At 44.2% G+C, this 21,344-nt stretch overlaps 1 long non-coding RNA gene across 1 annotated transcript; it reads right to left on the bottom strand.

Annotated features, from left to right (window-relative positions):
* Positions 1-1,619: 1,619 nt before the first annotated feature.
* On the bottom strand, positions 1,620-9,286 carry LOC123399916. The gene is made up of 2 exons (XR_006610452.1): positions 8,984-9,286; positions 1,620-2,051 (listed from the first exon to the last, which is right to left on the bottom strand). It is a non-coding gene; the product is annotated as an uncharacterized LOC123399916 (long non-coding RNA).
* Positions 9,287-21,344: the final 12,058 nt, after the last annotated feature.

Raw genomic sequence — 21,344 nt, 5'->3', positions numbered from 1 at the left:
CTATTTGTCCTATAAATTCACATATCCCCCCAAACCCTAAGGAGCCTCCCGAAACACTGTTTCCACCATTGCAACTCTCTGTTCCACCATGTGCTCATTCGGAGCCCTGTTCTGGTGCCCTATCGGAGGGGCAATCGATCATGGAGGGCCTCTACATCAACATTGTTGCTCCGAGGGTGATGTGTGAGTAGTTCACAACACACCTACAGGTGCGTAGTTAGTACCTAGATGTCCACCCCCTCTCTCTCTTTGTGTTCTTCATTGCCATGATCACCATGATTCCCGCGGTGATCCATCTTATGTAATCAATCTAGTGCGGTGCGTTTGTTGGGATCCGATGAGTTATGGGTTTACGTCATGATATTATATTGAGTTCCTTGCTGGTCTTTTCATATATAGCTTCGTAATTCTCTCTAATCTATTGATTTGGTTTCACCAACTAGATTAATTTATCTTCAGCGGGAGAGGTGTGTTGTAGTGGGTTTAATCTTGCGGTGCTCAATCTCACTGACAGAAAGGGACATGACACGTATTGTATGTCTTCTACTAAGGGTAGAACGATGGGTTTGATTCATACTAATTGGATTTACTTTGTGTCCATTATGTCATTATTCCCCAAGCATTACTTTATTTTCACTTAATACTCTAGATGCATGGTGGATAGTGGTCGATGGGTGGAGTAATAGTAGTAGATGTAGGCAGGAGCCGGTCTACTTTCTTACAAACCTGATGCCTATATGTAATGATCATTGTCATGAATAAACATTACATAACTATGCACTTTTCTATTAGTTGGCCAACAGTAATTTGTTTACCCACCGTATGGTCTCTACGAGAGCGAAGCTTCTAGCGAAAACTATGGCCCTCGGGTCTATTCACAAATATAAATACAAAAATACAAAATACCCTGCTGCCATTATTTACTTTATACCTATTTTCTATTTCATATTTACCAAACTATCCAACTACATTACTTATTGCTTCCAAGTAACGAGTTCAAAGGGATTGACAACTCTCTTACCCGCGTTTGGTGCAAGTGTGTACACTTATGTGTGTATGCGCTGAAAACAGGAAATTGCATGGTCCTCCCATTGGTTCGATAACCTTGGTTCTCACCAATGAAAATACTTATTTATACTATGTTGCATCATCCCCTCCTCTTTGAAGAAAAATCCAACGCATATCACAAGTATTAGTGATCCGCTTGTTCTCGTGGTATTCGTAAAATCCATGCATGTAAAGATGAATATCAATGTAATGTTATGCATGTCTTTCAATTTCATTACATGTGTGCATGTTTGAATGTTGATACATCAATTTATCAATGTCAGTGTAATGTGATGTGATGTCATCGACAAAACGATGTCGTGACAGCAAAAGAACAATGTCATGACAACAAATAGCGCTCGATAGACAAAAACTATTTTTACTCGGGCGATGTTAGTAGTGGATGGTAGTAATATATACCCGCCAGAAGTAAGATTATAGACCAGCGAAACGCAAGTTCACCCACTCACCAGTTGTGTCCCCTAGTTATCTTTGTTCGCCACTGGTAGGATGTTCTACCGTGGTGCCCTAGATCCATTTTGTTAAAAGGAAACCAATAGGTCATACGATGATAACACCGCAAGGAACATCCCTTACAAGTATTGCTTGAAAAGTTAAGCAACACCCAAAATAATCGTACATAGGTGATACAAACCACACAGTACAAACTAAAATTCTACTCTACTGGTTGGGCATAGTATTAAAGCGACTTCTCTCGCATCAGTACATTGATTTAATCACCATCTATGGTGTGCTTCTCGAAATATTACAACGTGATCCTCCGCCATTAAGTGTGTCTCCAACATTGGATTCCCACATAGTTCACACAGTTTCACTTCTATAGCTTGGTTCCAATGGCTGCGTCATCTTGAGGTTATAGAGTAGCCGGACCATGAATTGCTCCACCAATTTTCCTCCCTCCATCTCCTTGAAGAGGTACTTAACAGTTTCTCTCGCATAATAACACCATGCTCCATACATATTTCACATTTGATCAACATTTCCTGTTAGAGACAAGATCATTCTTAAAATTACAAAATTGTTGTATAAATCATCTTAAATCGCTTAAAACATTCATTGTTTATCCGCTGAAATGCTAGTTGCCACAAACTCGAAATTATGAAAATTAATATAAAAACTTCTGTGTCCTTATCCCAGAAACCCTGTCGAGAATGCATTCAATAACATATGATCACACAGTCAATATCAATAATATGTGAGGCATTCATGTGGTTTAGCAATCCATATTCTCCTTAAGTTGTTTGTAGTCATAAGGTTGTTTAGAGACATCGACTACAAAAACACTTTAATCATAATGTCCAAAGTTAAAAAAACAAAGACATGAATTTTGGGAGGCACCATGTATTTGGCATCAATATCTATATCCACCGTGATCCCTCCCCGACAATGTACCATTAACCCAAGACCCAATAAGGCAAATATTCAGGTTTTATTTGTATTCTTTCTTATGCCCATAGCTGACCAATTTCAAAAGTGGATTTTGTGGTTTCCGCAACATCATTTCACATGTTGTTAGCCATATGTAAATTAACTAGTTGCATGGTCCATTTTGGAAATTAAAAAAGGACAACATGTAAATGGGAATGTTGGTGCTAGGTCGGATCTTATCAACATTAACTTCCCTTGATACAAATGGAATTTTCCTCTCCACCTAGTTGTTCTATCTAGTTTCTTATCTACTAGTGGTCGAAGATGTCTTTTCAGTTTATCATGGCGCAATGACAGTCCTAGGTACTTGATAAATTATCTAAAAAGACAAACACTTACTCCCTCCATTCGAAATTACTTGCCACATAAAGTATAAAATGGATGTATTTAGAACTAAAATACATCTAGACCCTACGACTGGTGACAGTCGGTGAGTATTCGCCTCCAGACTGAGCCGGACGTCGATGACCTGCAGATGGGCCGGGCCATGCTGGCATCTAAGCTTCGTGACATCGAGGCAACTACTAGTATGGTGGTTAATAGTAGTTGTTCTATTTTCCATTTCTCAGATGTGATATAATATTAAATGCAAACAAACTCGGGGTGTCGTTGGGTAATAATGGGAAGGAAATCTCAAAAAAATTCAATGATCTTCTAGACTTAGAAGTTGAGAGGGCTATGGAGATGATTAGAAATATTGCGGGGGTGAAACCTATGAATGATGCTGATATTAATGCACGTGGGATGGGGCCGCTAGAGTCTCTATGTGAGGATCTTGTGCCAACATCACTCATGCCGGACAAGGATAATGGAATCGGTTCGGAGGGGTATATGGCCCCTCCGCAATCTAATGGCTGCGCACAACCTGAGAACAACTATATTGATTGGGTGGTTGGAGAGGATAAGCCAAAACATCCTTGGAAGAGGAATGTTTATCATGTATCTGGGGTTCACAGAAGCGCAAGGTTTAAGACTAGAATTTTTTTATGATGAAAGATGAAGGAATCTTTTGGAATAGCAGAGGTCTAGAAGACTTGGCTAAAAGAAGGTCTCTAGCGGAAGCATCTTTAGAAAACAAACTAGATTTTATTGCCCTAATGGAAACAAGTGTTCTTAGTACTCTTTCCGGGGGTATTGATTTTGATTGACACTATCTACCACCAAGAGGAAGGTCGAGTGGGATCTTACTTGGGATCAAGTGCAACACACTTGAAGTCCGGAATGTAGTGTTTGGGGACTTTGTCGTAAATTTATGGTGCGCTTGAAGGAGGATGGGTTCCAATGGGCCCTTGTGACAGTGTACGATGCTGCCGATCCTGAGCTTAAGATGGACTTCTTGGTTGACCTTGTCTTGATATGTGTGGACGAGAGGTTACCAATTTAGGTGGGGGCGATTTTAACATCATGAGGTGAAGAGATGAAAGAAATAATGACAACTTTGATGGAGATGGTCATTCATGTTTAATATAATCATCAAAAGCTTAGATCGGCAAGAGATTGAGCTATCGGGCAGAAAGTTTACTTGGGAGAACACTGTGCCCAATCCAACTTTTGAGAAGTTGGCTCGGATTCTTACTAGTGTGGAATGGGAGCATAAATACTCACTAGTGACATCTCGAGCGATGATGAGAGCGATTTCTGATATACCCCGTTGCTCGTTTACTCTGGGGAAGCAACGCATGGAGGTAACAAGAACATCTTCTCCTTCGAGTTATCATGGTTAGAGCGAGAAGGCTTTGTGGACCTCATATCTAGAGAATGGGCTGGGGACACACGGGGTGATCGAATGTTGATAGATGGCAAAATAAGATCAGGCACTTGAGGTAGTTCCTACGGGGATGGGAAAAAAATGAGAGTGGAATTTATAAGATGGAGAAAAAAAGGCTTCTCGATCTTATAAATGATCTAGACATAAAAGCAGAATCCTCCTTGCTAGATGACAATGATAGGGTATCTAAAGCGGAGATAGAACAATGTCTCAAACAACTTCTTAGAGAAGAGGAGTTGAACAATTCCGTCCTATTTGCCTGCTTAATGTGAGTTTGAAAATATTTATGAAGGTACGGACAAATAGATTGACTTAGATTGCACATGCTGTGGTGTAGCCTAGTCAAACGGGTGTCATGTCGTGCAGAAACATACTAGAGGTTGTGGTTGTCCTTCATGAAACACTGCATGCAATTTACTCGAAGAAACTATATGGGGTTATCTTCAAGGTGGATTTCAAGAAAGCGTATGATAAAGTTAAATGGTCGTTCCTTCAACAAGCCTTACGTATGAAGGGATTTTATGAGTTGTGGAGGAAGCATGTTGAATCCTTTGTACAAAAAGTCAGCGTAGGAATTAAAGTTAATGATGATATTGGTCATTACTTCCAAACGCACAAAGGTCTTCAGCAAGGAGACCCCATGTCCCCTATCCTAGTTAATGTGGTTGCAGTCATGTTGAAAATTCTCATAGGAAGGGCCAAAGAGGAAGGACAGATAGGAGGACTAGTCCCACATCTAGTGGATGGTGGTGTATCCATACTACAATACGCTGATGACACTATTTTGTTTATGGAACATGATTTAGCAAAGACTAGAAATATGAAACTTATCCTTTGCTTATTCGAACAGTTCTTGGGTTTGAAAATTAATTTTTATAAGAGTGAATTGTTCTGTTTTGGGAAAGCCAAAGATGAGCAAGACGCTTATAAACAACTATTCGGTTGTGAATTGAAAAGCCTACCTTTCAGTTACCTAGGCATACCAACTCACCATCGTAAATTTACAAACAAAGAGTGAGAGTGTATTGAGGATCGGTGTGAGAAAAAACTAAGCTGCTGGAAGTGTAAGCTTTTGTCATATGGAGGAAGGCTAATATTGGTTAACTCGGTTCTTACGAGTATGCCTATGTTCCTTCTGTCCTTCTTTGAGATACTGGTAGAGGTACGCAAAAGGTTGGAGTTTATCGATCTCCTTTTTTTGGCAGAGTGATGAAGTTAAGAAAAAGTGCACGCTCACTAGATGGTATATTATATGTAGGCCCAAGGACCAGGGAGGTTTAGGGATTGAGAATTTAGAGGTAAAGAACAGGCATCTGCTCAGTAAATTGTTGTTTATACTATCTATGGAGATAGAAGGCATGTGGCTACAAATTTTACGTAATAAGTACATACAATTTAAGACCTTGGCCCATGTCACAGTGAGACCCAATGATTCTCCCTTTTGGAAAGGTTTGGTGAGAATGAAATCAGCTATTTTCCATAGAACTAAATTTATAATTGGAAATGGAGAGTCGACAAAATTCTGGGGGGATACGTGGTTGGGAGAGATGCCTCTAGCTACATAGTATCCATCTCTCTATAATATTGCGCAACGTAAGGAGGCGTACGTTGCCACAATTCTACAGTCTAATCCTTTAAATATTCAATTCCGATGAGCGTTGGTGGGTCATTGCGGGGAAACTTGGTTACACTTAGTCACAAGACTCATGGGTGTACAGTTATCACACGAGTCCGATAGATTTCATTGAAAGCTATCCTCAAATGACATCTTATTAGTGAAATTAATGTATTTGAACCTTATTGATACTAGACGAATCCCCAAGTCGATTCGTATTTGCAAGATCAAAGTGCGCTTACGAATCAAAGTCTTCATGTGGTTTGTTCACAAGGAGGTGATTCTTACTAAGGATAATTTGGCAAAGCGTAATTGGGAGGGAAGTAAACGATGTAGCTTTTGTGATCATGATGAAACTATCAAACACCATTTTCTCCAATGTCCGCTAGCAAAAAATCTGTCGCAAACAGTTTGTATAGCATGTAATATCATACCTCCGGATAGCATTGACACGTTGTTTGGGACATGGCTAAATGGAGTTGACATAATCACTCCAAGGTTTATTCGTATATGAGTATGTGCTTTACTTTGGGCTATATGAAATTGTAGGAATGACATGGTTTTTAACAGACAAATACGTATAAATTTTTTACAGGTACTTTCAGGGCATCTGTGTTGATATGTACATGGTCGTTACTCACTCGTGTGGAAATCAGGGAGTTTTTGGTTACTGGGTCTGCCTAATGGGAGATGGTAGCTCGAAATATCTACAACCAATTTGGATGGCAATCCAGTGATAGGATAAATGGTTAGGCATCGAGTCCTATGTCCGTCAGATGTGGCATTTGTTTCTTATGGACTAATTTCCAGCTTCTTACGAGCTTGTTCGCAACCGCAGACTATTCTAATGCTTTCATTAATAAAGGGGCTGCATGCATTGTATTGATGAGAGGCCGGAGTTAATCCTCCTTCTCTAAAACAAAATCTAAATAAATCCATTTCTATAATAAGTATTTCCGGATGAAGGGAGTATTAGCCTCTGATACGGAAGAAACCTGTTTAAAACATGTGAGAATCTACTTAAAAGTTAGAACATGTTGGTGTCTACCCTAGCCGGCTTGAGCTGTCGTGCACACTCGCCCTCACTGTCGCTCGATCCAGCAAGCAAAGAAGGAAGAAGGGGGGGGGGGTAGACGGGGTAGACCTAGGGTTTCCGGCGCACGAACGCCTCCTTGTCAATTCCCTCGAGCACGAACTCGGTGTCCCACGCCATTACAACGATGCCCTCCGCGGCTTTATACCCGAGCCAACGCACTGGGCACGCACCCACGCCTCCACTCGCTCGCGCTGATCCGCCTGTCTCGCGCGCCCAGGACGCGCTCTCACGCGCCCAGCCCACGCACGAAGTCCCGGATCAGCCCGCGATCACCGCGCCCGCCTCGCCAACAGTTTCTTCCTACATTCGTGCCTACGGTGCGCGCGCGCTCGGTCACCTCCGTGCACCACACACGCCTACACACGCACACCTACACCGTGTACCCGATGCACCCGACGTGCCCGACGCGCGCCCACACACGAGCTCGACGCGCCACGTGCACCGCCACAGTTTATTTCCTAACATTCACCCCCGAAACCGTTGCCTAGAGAAGCCCGGCGTCCTCGACGTCGATCTCCCCCAGCAGAGCTAGCTCCGGCGCCGCTGCTTTCCTCCGTCTCAGACACTCCCTCTTGAAGTGTCCGCGTTCGTTGCAGTGGTAGCAACGTTCGCGTCGGTTCCCTCTAGAGCTCGACGCCACGCTCCTGTCGTCGTCATTGTCCCTCGCACAGCCGTGTGTCCGCCGCTCCCGTGCTCTCCATTGTTCCGTCGTGAGCAGTAACTGGCCATCCTCCCTCGCGCCGTCTGCCTGTCCGCGTCGACGCAGACGTTCGTCGAATGCCTTCAGGCGGCCCAGTGCTTCCTCGAAGGCCATGGTGGAGACGTCGCAGAACTGTTCGATTCCGGCCACCGCCGCTTACAGGCGGTCCGGCACGGAATCGAGCAGCTTCTTCACCAACACGTCGTCCTCGAGCATTGAACCGAGCCCTGCGAACCGCGCCGTCATGCCGCCGAGCTTTCCCGCGAACTGATCCAGCGTCTCGCCCTCCTCCATGCGTAGGAGCTCGAATTCTCCCCAGAGCGTGCCCAACCAAGCAGCTCGGACTCGATCTGCTCCGACGAATCGGGCCTTCAGGCTGGCCCAGACCTCCGCCGCCGTTTTCTTGGACGAGACCTGCAGCAAGAGATCCTCCGCCAGCGCCCCGAGCAGATATGCCCGCGCCGGCTTGTCCTTTTTTGCGATCACCGCCGCCGTCGCGTCCTCCAGCAGCACGACCGCCTCCCACAGCCCAGCCGCGTCGAGGTTTGCCTCGACCTTTATCGCCCAGGTGGTGTAGTTCCCACCGGTGAGCATCGGGACCGGGGTCGACAGCCAAGACCCCGACCCACCGCCGTAGGGGACGAGCGCCATCGCCGGCGAGCACTACGCGCCCCTCCTGAACCTGTCGCTCTGATACCAATTGTTGGTGTCTACCCTAGCCGCCTTGAGCTCTCGTGCACACTCGCCCTCGCTGTCGCTCGATCCAGCAAGCAAAGAAGGAAGAAAGAGGGGGGGGGGGTAGACGGGGTAGACCTAGGGTTTCCGACGCACGAACGCCTCCTGGTCAATTTCCGCGAGCATGAACTCGGTGTCCCACGCCATTACAACGATGCCCTCCGCGGCTTTATACCCTAGCCAGCGCACTGGGCACGCACCCAAGCCTCTACTCGCTCGCGCTGATCCGCCCGTCTCGCGCGCCCAGTCCACCCACGAAGTCCCGGATCAGCCCGCGATCACCGCGCCCGCTCGCCAACAGCTTCTTCCTACGTTCGTGCCTACGGTGCGCGCGCGCCCGGTCACCCCCGTGCACCACACACGCCTACACACGCACACCTACACGGTGTACCCGATGCACCCGACGTGCCCGGCGCGCGCCCACACACGAGCCCGACGTGCGAGGTGCACCCCCACGGTTTATTTCCTAACAGTCCAGTCCTTGGGCATGGCTTTAGGAATGCATGAAAAAAGGCATAACAAACATTGCTTGAAGAAGAAAGGATCAAAGTATGCAGGCAACAAATAATGCACCTCGAGTTATCCTGGCCATCAATCCGTAGCCGACCGGAGGAGGCGGGCGGCCTCGTCCGCGGCCAGGAAGCAGACGGAGATCCAGCCGTCGAGCAGCACCCACACGTTGCCCGCTATGCACACCACCATTTCCCACGGCATGGCCATTGGCAAGAGCACCACAAGTTGGGAGCTTCTACTCCCCTCGCGCGCAGGCGCGGATCAACCACCACACGAATACGCGAGGTACATGTATACATTCGCTTTGCTTACTCGCAGCTGCTCTATTTGAGGAAGGTGACGAGAAGGTAGGCAAGGAGAGATGTCGTGGACAGATGGCTTATGGAGGCGTACAATGATTCACACAACTAACTCATATGATACCAGCTCAGGCCGGCGACCCACGAGCGAATAATTGACCTGTTTAGTTGGGAGGAAGAGATAATTTCGCGCATCAATGGCCGCAGCGGCCGCGGCAAGTCGGAACGGTCCACGGGGGGAGGATCGACCTCATTACGACAACGTGGGGTGGTGGCAACGTGGAATACATTCCCATTTTTTGCAGATTAGTATTACGGATGCATGACATGTCCTATCCCATGTGTCACTCCAATTATTTCGTGGAATATTTCAGTGTGCGTAACTAATCTCCCAACTAATTCTTTTAACACTGTATAGACATAGACACTCATATATAGACGCACACACAATCATTCGTATGAACGTATACATGCACATCCTACCCTATGAACAACTTCTAAAGACTTCGAAATTGATACAGTCATCCCAGGTGTTTTCATAGTCAACAAGAATGTATCTTTCCACTAAGTGAACATTGCCAAAAAGTCTAAAAATAACTTTAAAAATATATGAGCAACAGTGCCCAATGAGCTTGTTCCACCACAAATAATCTAACCATCTGAGCTAGGCTAGCTCAGTTCACCCTAACATATTTCTTTCAACATGTAAACATATCACTTCGCATATAACATGCATGGAAAATGACTCGTCTCAACATATACAATCATACATAGAAAAATATCCACTTTAACATGCATACATGCATGATAATTTTTATTCTATTATTGCTATTCATATTTAAAAATATTTTTCAACTATACAACAATTAAACAAAAAAATTATATGTATTTTTAGTTGTACTTCTCATATTGTTACTCCAAAATATTTATCAAATATTATTGAAATATTTTACAAAATATTTATGCAACAATGTGTGGGGTATCATCATGTCTTTATGGACAACGAGTACATGCTACCCCAAAAGTTTTATTGACAGCCAGGTGATAGGGGCACAAATCTGGTGAAGGAGTTCACGCCTAAGGGTGGTCCGTCCATCACATCCAAGGATCAAATCAGTGAGGGTAAGAGCATCCAACCGGAGCTCCATGTCCGCTAAAATGTACACGCGACCTTCCTGGTCTTTACCCGGGCAGAAAATGACCACCCAACCAGACCTGACAAACTCGGCCCAAACATCACCTAAAACTTCGGTCCTTTTCTTATTTCGCGAGCTCAAAATAACAACATGCCAAATCGTAGTTGATTGAAAATATTCAAATGTGGCAATAGCTCTAGCTTAAATTTTACAATCCAACTAAGTTTTCAAATAAAATAGTTCAAAATTGAATTCAACTCGGACATATATTCTAGTTGTCCCCTTTAACCGCACAGAGATGCTAAATCAAATCTTTCATGAGCTGCTCATGAGTTGCTTGATGCTTCTCCAAGTTCCAGACATGCGGGAGCATCTTCACTCTCATCGTTCACTATTATGTTGTGCATGATGACACAACATATCATCACCTTTAAGGTCCGTGGAGCACTGTGAATGTCCTCTCCACATCCTTTATGGCTCTTGCTTGTCTTTAGGCAAAGTAAATTATTGTTCGACCATCCGGCTCATAGATGGTCTTGACGAAGATAGCCCACAGATAATAGATACCGTGAACCAGATAGTAACCCATGTTGTACTAATGTCCATTAACAGTATAATTGCAAGGAGGAGCTTACACTTCAATTAGCCTAGAAAACAATAAAGAGCGTTACAACACATTAATGTCATTATGAGACACGTGCATGCCAAAGAAAGCATGCAATCCAGAGGTTGTGATACAACTACTTTGGGAATAATGGTGGGCTTCTTTAACATGGCTATGATATTGCCCTTGTAGAGCTATTGGACAGTTTTTCTGTTTCCAATGCATGCAATCAAGAAATCCGAGCAAATCTAGCCACCCTCTTGCTTCAGACATTACCATCTGTGTCTATGCCATTTGGTTCTCTCAAGTAGTGAGTTCCAACCAACTCGATCACCGCAACATCAGATTTGACAATGGCGCCTCCACATGTGCTCTCAGACATCTGGAGGTACTCGTCCCACGAATCTGCGGTCGTTCCATATGCAACCATCCGCAGTGCAACCATGTACTTTTGGTAACTAGAGAATTAAATCCTTCCTATGACATCCTTATTCAAGATGAAATAGTCAACGTAGGACTCGACGCCATTGTATAGGCGATCAAAGTCATTTTTTCGCATCCAAAAGTGCTGACCAAAATTGCCCGCGAATAGGGCATCTCGGAAAAATAATCACCCATCAACGTGAAATGCTCCTATGCACTATTTCAATTCAACACTCGGTGAACCCGAATTGATGTCTTGAAATTGAGAACGTGCTCTTCATCTACAAGGACCACATGCATCATCATTGCTTCATCCGCATAGTCCTCCTTGTTAGGCGACTCAAATTCTCGTATATGTACTCTATGTCTAAATCCATGGATTCAAAGAAAGGGAAAAATATTCCCTAATTAATTATAAAGATCGGAGTTGGTGGGAGTTCACATATAGGTCCAACATCCTCTTCAGACAAGAAAATATAGGCATCCCAACATGTAGAACTAGCAACTTTTCAAGAGACATGTAAACAAATGCACTTTACTCACACGTGAAATCTATCATAGATAAACAAATATACAACTTTTATGTGAGGCCGATTTTGTTGTAAAAGGCAACAAAGACAAAAGTGTGACTTCAACTCACATTCAATCTTGGTTTTGGTTCTCATCCTAACCTACTATGGTCATTTAAAATTCCCTCGTGCTGCATGTCTCTCACCGTATTTTCGTTTCTTTTTCTAGTCGTAAATCACACAACAGTCATAAAGGATACTGAGGTTATTTCACCACCTATAAGCCAATGGTTCTGTGGCAGCTCCCAGGCATCGTGCTAGTTAGCACAAATATTTCATCAGACACTTGTCGGGGGTGGTGACCCCTATAGGGGCAGATGGTACATTTGCGGCAGAGGGATGAGAGGTGTGGACCACTAAAAGAGGACTAGCGGCATGACGACCGGATGTGGTGGTGGAGGTCGGGGAGGTCCGGAAAGGTCTTGGCGCGCGACCTGGGTGGTAGAGCGGCGACAACATCGGGGGAGGAAGCAGATGCAAAGAAAGAGGGAAGAATGAAAACACGGGGTCTGCTAAGGGTTTTGGGTGGATCGAGGGTGTCGGAGTCCTATGGATGGTGATCTAGGCTCCCACAAAGCACCACTGGCTTGTTTCTTGTCTGTGAGAATACAGACAAACGGACTCGCCCATGAACCGATATGAGACAACACTAAATGACAAATTGTGTCTGAGTTACTCAATCCGAATGGCTTGCGGGATGTTTTGGGTCTACTTTGGAGATGTTGTGAAGCACACCTGTGTGTTGGAACGAAAAAATAGACATAGAACGGTACACCCTTCGTCGGGGATTACTTGGGAAAGAAATGGATGTACATAGACGTATTTTTAGTTTGGAGACCTATGTTGAAAATATGCCCTGGAGGCAATAATAAAATAGTTATTACTATATTTCCTGTTTCAAGATAATCCTTTATTATCCATGCTATAATTGTATTGAATGAAAACATAAATGCATGTGTGGATATATAGACAAAACTATGTCCCTAGTAAGCCTCTAGTTGACTAGCCAGTTGATCAAGGATGGTTGAGGTTTTTTGACCATATACAAGTGTTGTCACTTGATGACTGGATCACATCATTGGGAGAATGATGTGATGGACAGGACCCAAACTATAAACGTAGCATTTTGTTGCTATTGTTTTCTGCGTGTCAAGTATTCATTCATATGACCATGAGATCATGTAACTCACTGACACCGGAGGAATACCTTGTGTGTATCAAACGTCACAATGTTACTAGGTGACTATAAAGGTGCTCTACATGTATCTCCGAAGGTGTCCGTTGAGTTAGCATAGATCAAGACTGAGATTTGTCACTTCGTGTGACGGAGAGCTATCTCGGGGCCCACTCGGTAATACAACATCACATATAAGCCTTGCAAGCAATGTGAATGAAGTGTTAGTCACGAGATCTTGTATTACAGAACGAGTAAAGAGACTTGCCGGTAACGAGATTGAAATAGATATAGGGATACCGACGATCAAATCTCGGGCAAGTAACATACCGAAGGACAAAGGGAATGGTATACGGGATTATATGAATCCTTGGCATAGAGGTTCAACCGATAAGATCTTCGTAGAATATGTAGGATCCAATATGGACATCTAGGTCCCACTATTGGATATTGACCGGGGAGTGTCTCAGGTCATGTCTGCATAGTTCTCGAACCCACAGGGTCTGCACACTTAAGGTTCGGTGACGTTTCGGTATAGTTGAGTTATAGGTGTTGGTGACCGAAGTTTTGTTCGGAGTCCCGGATGAGATCACGTACGTCATGAGGGTTTTCGAAATCGTCTGGAAACGAAGATTGATATATATGATTGTTGCATTTGGTTTCCAAAAAGATTTCGGGCATTGTCGGGAGTGTACCGGGAGTGACGAATGGGTTCCGGGGTTTTACCGGGAGGGGCCACCCACCCGGGAGAGAACCTAATAGTCCCATGGGTGGTATACCAGCCCTTAGTGGGCTGGTGTAGCTAGCCGAATAGGGCTATTTTGTCCAAGGAGAAAAAAACAATGCAAAAGGAAAAAAAGAGAGGAGGTGGGAAGGAAGGAAGGGACTCCTCCCTCCAAACCGAATTGGAGGAGGATACCTCCTCCTCCCACTTCGACCGACGCCCTATAGGCTCCCTTGAGCCTCAAGGCTGGCCCCTCCACTCCTCCTATATATACTAGAGGTTTTAAGGTTTTTGAGAGACAACTTTGCCACGTGCAACCCTAAACCTCTACTTTGTAGTTCTTCCTCTAGATCGGATTTCTACGGAGCTCGGGCGGAGCCCTGTAGGAATAGATCATCACCATCACCAGCGCGCCGTCACACTGCTAGAGAACTCATCTACTTTCCCGTCTATCTTGCTGGATCAAAAAGGCGGAGATCGTCATCGATCTGTACGTGTGCTGAACGCGGAGGTACCGTCCGTTCGGTGCTAGATCGGGACGGATCGTGGGACGACAGTGATTTGAATAACGAAGCTCTTCCACTACATCAACCGCGTTTCTTAACGCTTCGCGCTTAGAGATCTACAAGGGTATGTGGATCCGACCTCCCTCTCGTAGATGAACATCACCATGATAGGTCTTCGTGTGCGTAGGAAGTTTTTTGTTTTCCATGCAACGTTCCCCAACAGTGGCATCATGAGCTAGGTTCATGTGTAGATGTAATCTCGAGTAGAACACAAAAGTTTTTCTCGGTGCTGATGTTCGATTTGTTGCCCTCCTTAGTCTTTTCTTTTTTCGGTGGTATTGTTGGATTGAAGTGGCCCGGACCAACCTTACTCGTACGCTTAAGAGAGACCGGTTTCATCGACTAACATGCAACTTGTTGCATAAAGATGACTGGCGGGTGTTTGTTTCTTGAACTTTAGTTGAATCGGATTTGACCGAGTCGGTCCTTGGAGAAAGGTTAAATAGCAATTTGCATATCACCATTGTGGCTTTGCATAAGTAAGATGCGATCATACTAGATACCCATAGCAGCCACGTAAAACATGCAACAACAAATTAGAGGACGTCTAACTTGTTTTTGCAGGGTACGCATCTGATGTGATATGGCCAAAGACATGATGTGATATATTGGATGTATGAGATGATCATTTTGTAATAGTTAAATATGGACTTGCACGTCAATGCTACGGGAACCGGCAGGAGCCATAGGGTTGTCTTTAAACTAACATTTGTGCTTGCAGATGCGTTTACTATATTGCTAGGTTGTAGCTTTAGTAGTAATAGAATAGATAGCACGACAACCTCGACGACGACACGATTATGGAGATCATGTTGTGGCGCCGGTGACGATGAAGATCATGCCGGTGCTTTGGTGATGGAGATCAAGAAGCACAAGATCATGGCCATATCATGTCACTTATGAATTGCATGTGATGTTAATCCTTGTATGCACCTTATCTTGCTTAGAACGACGGTAGCATTATAAGGTGATCCCTTGATACATCTCCATCGTATCTACTTTTCCGAACTCTTTTGCCCTTGTTTTGGACTCTAATTTGCATGATTTGAATGGAACTAACCCGGACTAATGCTGTTTTCAGCAGAATTGCCATGGTGTTGTTTTTGCGCAGAAATAAAAGTTCTCGGAATGACCTGAAAATTTACGGTGAATTTTTCTAGAATATATAAAAAATACTAGTGCAAGAATCAACCGGAGGGGTGGACCGTGGAGCCCACAAGCCCACCAGGCGCGCCCCCCCTAGCCGCGCCTGGCAGGCTTGTGGGGCCCACAAAACTCGACCGCCTCCAATCCAGCTCTATTTAGGCCGTCTCGCCCGAAAAAAATCAAGGAGAAGAGTTCATCGCGTTTTACGATACGGAGGCGTCGCCACCTCCTGTTCTTCATCTAGAGGGCAGATCTGGAGTCTGTTTTGGGCTCCGGAGAGGGGAAATTGTCGCCATCGTCATCATCAACCTTCCTTTATCGCCAATTCCATGATGCTCTTCACCGTTCGTGAGTAATCTCATCGTAGGCTTGCTGGACGGTGATGGGTTGGATGAGATCTATCATGTAATCGAGTTAGTATTGACGGGGATTGATCCGTAGTATCCACTATGTTCTGAGATTGATGTTGCTACTACTTTGCCATGCTTAATGCTTGTCATTAGGGCCCGAGTGCCATGATTTCAGATCTGAACCTATTATGTTGTCGCCAATATATATGTGTTCTTGATCCTATCTTGCAAGTTGTAATCACCTACTATGTGTTATGACCCGGCAACCCCGGAGTGACAATTGCTGGAACCACTCCCGGAGATGACCATAGTTTGAGGAGTTCATGTATTCACCAAGTGTTAATGCGTTGGTCCAGTTCTTTATTAAAAGGAGAACCTTAATATCCCGTAGTTTCCATTAGGACCCCGTTGCCACGGGAGGGATGGACAATAGATGTCATGCAAGTTCTTTTCCCTAAGCACGTATGACTACATACGGAATACATGCCTACATTAGATTGACGAACTCGAGCTAGTTACATATTTCTCCGTGTTATAACTGTTGCATGATGAATACCATCCGACATAATCATCCATCACCGATCCAATGCCTACGAGTCTTTTACTACTGGTCCTTGCTACGTTACTTTGCTGCTACTGCTGTCACCGCTGCTACTGTTACTCTATTGCTACTGCTGTTACTTTGCTACTACTGCTGTCACTTTGCTGCTACTGGTTACTATTGCTACTGCTGCTATCACCCTACTTTTCTACTGATACTTTGCTGCAGATACTAAATCTTTCAGGTGTGGTTGAATTGACAACTCAACTGCTAATACTTGAGGATATTCTTTGGCTTCCCCTTGTGTCGAATCAATAAATTTGGGTTGAATACTCTACCCTCGAAAATTGTTGCGATCCCCTATACTTGTGGGTTATCAAGACTATTTTCGAGCGCCGTTGCCGGGGAAGCCAAGTCAAGAATATTCTCCTGTCAACGTGCTATTTTATGGCGCCATTGCCGGGGAAGCACAGCTATATTCTTTGAGTCACTTGGGATTTACATCTGCTGGTCACTATGAGGAATCCGAAAGATCCAAGAACTAAAGTCTTGCCCTCAACTACGAGGACAGGTAAGGAACTGCCATCTAGCTCTGCACTTGATTCACCTTCCGTTATGAGTAAGTTTGCGACACCACCTCCTGCTAGAAATCTTGATATGTCGCCTGTGCTTGATGATGCTACTTCTGCTGCCCATGATACTTATGATGATGTTATGCTTGATACTGCTTTTCCTGATGATGCTATCCTTGATACTGCTTTGCCTGATGATGCTATGCTCGATACTGCTTTGCCACTTGATGCACAAATTGCTATTGTTGTAGCTAGATGTGATGATACTTCAGAAACTGATGATACTATTGAAGTAGAACCTGCTATTTTGCCTGCTAGAACTAGCTCTCCTAGATATGAATTGCCCGATATGCCTGAGCGTTACGTTATGGAGGGAGAGATAGCTGAGGATTTTCTTGCGTGTAAGGATAGCTATGATGTTGAGAATTTACTGTGCAAGTGGAAAGAAAAATCTCTGAACGCTAGGATGAAATACGACCCGAAGTTTCCTACTTCGCCTATCTTTGTGACCGATAAGGATTATGAATTCTCTGTCGACCCTGAGTTAATCAGTCTGGTCGAAACGGTTGTAGCCCATCTTACCAAACTGCACGATATAGCCACCCTATTCACTAGCGAGGAAAAGATCCACCACTACTATATCCTCAAGCTATTTCCTTTCTCGCTAAAGGATGATGCTAAGACCTGGTTCACTTCTCTTGCTCCTGGTTGTGTGCGTAGCCCCCAGGATATGGTCTACTACTTCTCTAAAAAATATTTCCCTGCCCATAAGAAGCAAGCTGCCTTGCAGGAAATATACAACTTTGCACAATTTGAAGAAGAGAGTCTCCCACAAGCTTGGGGGAGGCTCGTCCAGCTACTAAATGTTTTGCCTGATCACCCTCTTGAGAAGAATGAAATACTTGATATCTTCTATAATGGACTTACCGATGCTTCCAAAGACCACCTAGATAGTTGTGCTGGTTGTGTTTTTAGGGAACGAACCGTAGAACAAGTTGAGATTCTATTGAATAATATCTTGTGCAATGAGAATGCTTGGACTATTCCCGAACCACCTCCTAAGCCAACTCCGAAGAAAATAGGTATTCTATTCCTCAGTCCTGAAGATATGCAAGAAGCTAAGAAATCTATGAAAGAGAAAGGCATTAAATCTGAAGATGTCAAAAATCTACCACCTATCGAAGAGATCCATGGTCTTGATAATCCGATACAGGTAGTAGAAGTAAATTCTCTGCGTAGATTCGATGAGAGTGATATTCCTTTTGATAAACCTGCTAGCTTATGCTTGGATGAATTTGATAACTTTGTTGGCAAACAACAGAGTTTCAGTGATTATGTTAGCAGACAATTGGAATAGAATGCTCGTATGCTTAGTCATTTAAGTGCTTGTGTGACAAAAACGTCAATGATCTTAAGCTCTTGAGTAAACATGCCTCTATGGTTACCACTCAGGTAGAACAAGTACTTAAAGCTCAGAATGACTTGCTCAATGAGTTGAATGACAATTCTGTCAGAGTTGTCACTAGAGGCGGTAGAATGACCCATGAACCTTTGTATCCTGAGGTTCATCCGAAGAGAATTGAACAAGATTCTCAAGGAGTTAGCACTGATGCACCTAGTCATCCTAGAAAGAAGAAGAAAGATGATAGGAACTTGCACGCTAGCAACCCTGATGCTGCTACACCTGAGAGTCCAAACGACGTCTCTGTCTCTCATGCTGAAACACAATTTGGTGATGAACATGAGCCTAATGATAATATCAATAGTGATGTTCATGATGATGCTCAACCTAGCAATGATAAGGATGTGGAGATTAAACATGTTGATCTTGATAACCAACAACCTAAGAATAGAAGATATGATAAGAACGACTTCGCTGCTATGAAGCATGGTAAAGAAAGGGAACCATGGGTTCAGAAACCCATGCCCTTTCCCCCCAAACCATCCAAGAAAAAGGATGATGAGGATTTTGAGCGATTTGTTGAAATGATTAGACCTGTCTTATTGCAAATGCGTTTGACAGATATGCTCAAAATGTCTCCGTATGCTAAGTACATGAAGGATATTGTGACTAATAAGAGGAGAATACCCGAGGTTGAGATTTCCACCATGCTCGCTAACTATACCTTCAAGGGTGGAACTCCTAAGAAACTGGGTGATCCTGGAGTGCCCACTATACCTTGCTCCTTTAAAGGCAACTACGTTAGAACTGCTTTATGCGACCTTGGAGCTGGTGTCAGTGTTATGCCTCTCTATCTTTATCGTAGACTTGAAGTGGATAAGTTGACACCCGCTGAAATCTCTCTGCAAATGGCCGACAAATCAACTGCTTTCCCTATCGGCATTTGCGAGGATGTGCCTGTTGTGGTTGCTAACGTTACTATCTTAACGGACTTTGTTATTCTATATATTCCCGAGGACGATGCCATGGCGGTCATCCTCGGAAGACCCTTTTTGAACACTATAGGGGCTGTTATAGATTGCAACAAAGGAAATGTCACTTTCCATGTCAACGGTACTGAGCATACGGTGCACTTTCCGAAGAAACAATATCGAGTACATTGCATCAATGCTATCGGAAAAACTTCATCGATTCTTATTGGGAGCTTTGAATGCCCTATTCCTCCTGTTAAGATGAATTATTATTTGTTTGTTGGGGAGATTCACATCCCCATTCAGGTGACCTAGTAACTATTCAAAAATTCTCCGTTCTCTTTTGCGATTTGAAAAGGTTTGTCAAGGAGACTTGATCAACCTCATTGACGGATTTCTTCCGATGACCATGAGATGGATGAATCGAGGAGTCACAAAGCTCTGTTCCAAGCTTTCACCTTTGGTTGCTTAGAAGAAAAATGATAGTTTAGTTTAGTTTTCCCTGTTTTCTGTTTTAGCGTCCCGTGGAAAAGTACCCCAAAAATAAAAGTTCTCCGAATGCCATGAAGATCAAGTATGATTTTTTCTGGTATTTTTGGAAAATACTGAGACGAAGAGCTAGTCTTGGGGCTGCACCAGTGGGCCACAAGCCCTGGAGGCGCGGGCAGCACCCCTGGCCGCGCCTACCAGGCTTGTGGGGCCCACGTGCACCCCCTCCACTCATTCTAGCTCCCATCTGCTTCTCCTACCTCCAGAAAAAATTGTTTCGCAGCTCAAACCCGTGTTCTTGCTCTTCTTGCTGGGATTTTCGATCTCCTTGCTCAAAGCACCATTCTCCGAACTGTTTTGGGGAAATTACTCCGTGTTAAGTGACTCCTCCATTGGTCCAATTAGTTTTTGCTCTAGTGCCTTATACTTCGCGTATTTTTGCTGCCTCGGCGACCCTGTTCTTGAGCTTTGCATGCTAATTTTAGCTGGTCCCAAGTAGTTTTTATGTGTAATATGGCCTCTAGGGACTTGTGGGAGTAGTTGCTATGAGTTTTGTTGAGCTCTGTTCACTTTTCCTTAGAGTCACTAAAAATTTCAGAAATTTTCAGAGATAGAAAAGGCAAAAGATGAGGAGGTTCTTAAGAGGCTCTTCAAGCCGTGACCCCAAGGATGATGGAAATGAGAAGAAGCCCAAGTATTCGGTCCCTCAAGTTGCAGAAGTTCGAGCGTGCGAATGGCCAAGCGATGTGTTCTTACGCGTCGCCAGACTTTATGAGGACTTTTATTACTTGGTGGAGAACGCAGGCCTTACCGCCTTCGTTGAAGATAAGTGTTTGCAATACCTCCTCCTCACTAATATCTTTGGACAAAGCTTTAAATTCTATCCGAGGAAGAATCCTCCTATGGTTGAGTTCAAATTATATGATATCCCCGAGCGCATGTCACTCTAGGATTTTTGCAATGTTTGCAAATTGCCTTTTGTTGGGGATATTCATGAACCTCGTCCACGGGACTTGGAGGCTTTCATATATACAATTGTTGTAGGAGAGGAGAGAGGAGTGTCTTGCGCTAGAGCTGCTAGCATACATTTTCCCGTGCTTCGGTACTTCTCATTATTTGTGGGAAAATGCTTGATTGGCTGTGGGAAGGCTGGGTCCCTTAGCTCCGCAGATCTTGCGGTCTTGCGTGAAGCCCTTTATAATGATAAAACTTATAGCTTGGGCGCTATAGTAGCTCAACGGTTGAACACGAACCGTTCTAAAGGCGTTGTCTATGGAGGTATCTATGCTACCCGTCTTGCCAGACACTTTGAAATACCTATTAGACTAGACGAGGAAGAAGAGATTCTTCTTCCTGAGAGATATCTAGATTATGATAGCATGGTTCGCCATGACTTTCTTGATAAAGATATAAATAGAAGGATGATTTATAACCTGGTATTTAGTCAGGGAACTC

This window comes from Hordeum vulgare, chromosome 5H (assembly GCF_904849725.1).
Source record: "Hordeum vulgare subsp. vulgare chromosome 5H, MorexV3_pseudomolecules_assembly, whole genome shotgun sequence".
NCBI classification, from domain to species: domain Eukaryota; kingdom Viridiplantae; phylum Streptophyta; class Magnoliopsida; order Poales; family Poaceae; genus Hordeum; species Hordeum vulgare.
The sequence above is the reverse complement of the archived record's forward strand: the minus strand, read 5'-3'. Positions and strand labels throughout refer to the sequence as shown.